The sequence below is a fragment of the Sorex fumeus genome, unplaced genomic scaffold (assembly GCF_029834395.1).
Source record: "Sorex fumeus unplaced genomic scaffold, SorFum_2.1 ptg000128l, whole genome shotgun sequence".
Classification (NCBI taxonomy): Eukaryota; Metazoa; Chordata; class Mammalia; order Eulipotyphla; family Soricidae; genus Sorex; species Sorex fumeus.
The window spans coordinates 28,093,559-28,095,550 of record NW_026606185.1 but is presented as its reverse complement, the minus strand read 5'-3'; the positions used below and the strand labels follow the sequence as shown (position 1 = coordinate 28,095,550).

Here is a 1,992-nt window from a genome sequence, read left to right as displayed (position 1 = left end):
GACCCCAGAGTCATATTCTTAGCGTGCATGAGAGTGTGACCAGTTGGAGAGGCGTGGAAAGAGCTAGAAAGAGCTAGACACAAGGATGAGGAAGTTAGCACTGTGAGTTCTGCAGCAATCAGCACAAAGGTTTAAGGTCATTAAAATTTTTACTGGACATAAGGAGTTAGAGGAAGAGGAAAGCTCAAGTCAGAGTGGGAGGCAAGGAAACAGGGAGAGAAGGAACACAGAGGCTGGGATAATCTAATGCACAGGGCTTAAAAGGAAGAAGCAGAGCTTTTTACAGAGACCTCAGAGAGAGAAAAAAAATATTGAGGAGTAAGTAGTCCCATTAATAAGTAAGGAAGGCAAAATAAATCAATGAAGATCTTTCAGTGACTGAATTCCTCAACTTGCATTTTAAAACTGGATTTTATGCCGAAAAGTGAAGTGGAAGAAGTTCGATGTGTGGAGTTGGAGAGATAGAGGGTAAGACACTTGCCTTACAAGTGGCCAACCAGGATTTAGTCCCAGGTATTACATATGCCCCCCTGAACCCACCAGAGGTCATAGAGCCAAGAGTAACTCTGAGCACAGCCAGGTGAGGCCCAAAATCAAAATACAAAAGCAACATCAAAAGAAGTAGAGTGAGACCTTGCTCTGAGTTATGGAAGGAAGATGTAAACAGGAAAAGGAGTCTCTTTACCTGAGTTACCAACTATGTAGCATAAGTAAAAAGCTTCGTAAACTAGTAGGGGAGGTCTATGCAAAAAGTAGTGATTGCTAGAATTTTTGCTACCCTCTCTCTCATGTCACCTGGAAGGAAAAGGACCAAAGATGAGGATGAAAAAGCTGCTTTGGTTCACCGCCTATATGGCTTTATATAGACTTTTTAAAAAATGGAATGCTTCACAAATTGCATATTATCCTGGTGCAGGTGCCATCCTAATCATCTATATTGTTCCAATTTTAGTGTATGTGCTGCCCCCAAAAGATCTATATAGGCTTTTAATCCATATCATTGATAATTAAGAACAATGTAAAGACTTTTATATAGGAGAGAGGCTTGATCAAATTTTGTCTGAGAAATATAACTTTAATAGCACCCAAAAAGGCTGGGTAAAACTAAAAGCAGAGAAGAATTTAAGGGCACTATTATAGGAGCAATGAGCAGAGGGAAATCTGAAAAACTCTGGCATGGACATGCACATAGGGAGAGACGACATGATTCGAGTCATATTAAGATCATGTCAGTTGCAACAGAGAGGCACATTAAGACACAGGCCAGAAATCATCTATTGGGTCTGACAATTAGGGAGGTCATTGGTGATCTTAGCTAGAGAGGTTATTGAGAATTAGTCCAAAGCCAGATTGAGTGTATTGAGGATAAAATAAATAATTAAGTTCCTAAGGTCCAAGTCTGAAGCGAAGTGCCAAAGAGGGATTCAGAGTGGAGGCTCCACCATTAACCCTAGTTGAGGGGCTCATATGTGGAAAAGCAGGTGAAGGCATACTACTGAGGAAGGGACAGGACAGAGCATGTGATACGACATTGGGAGGGTAGGTGTAGATTTCTCAGCCACGGAGACCTAAAGGTTGAAGGGATTTGTACTCAGTAGCTTCTGAGTTTCATTTTAAATTTTCTGTATAAGAGAAGGTGGATGGAGAGGTGACCGAAAGTCATTGGCTACAAATGAATAAAGAATTTTTGGACTCTGTCAAGAACCTGGGGGACACCGTAAGACAGAATGAACAATGAGACCTTTTCTCATATTTGGGCACATTATCTCAAGGACATTCAGCAACCCTGCTGTTGTTTTGGCCTCGATGTCCCACAGGCTTCCATTTTCTGAGCACTGCAGCTACCTGATATCCATTCTGGTGTCTGGGGAGATGGATTATCTGGGGCCAACCATGTCCATGTCACATGGTTCCACCTTCACAGATCTGAGAAGCCTTGGGACACAAGCATCTCTCATTAAGAAATTTAAAAGGAGATTTGAAAGTTCCCTT

At 41.7% G+C, this 1,992-nt stretch overlaps 1 non-coding gene across 1 annotated transcript; it reads right to left on the bottom strand.

The window, feature by feature from the left end:
• Window positions 1-872: 872 nt before the first annotated feature.
• Window positions 873-976, bottom strand: LOC130045572 (U6 spliceosomal RNA). The gene has a single exon (XR_008795561.1). It is a non-coding gene; the product is annotated as a U6 spliceosomal RNA (small nuclear RNA).
• Between the last annotated feature and the right edge of the window lie 1,016 nt (window positions 977-1,992).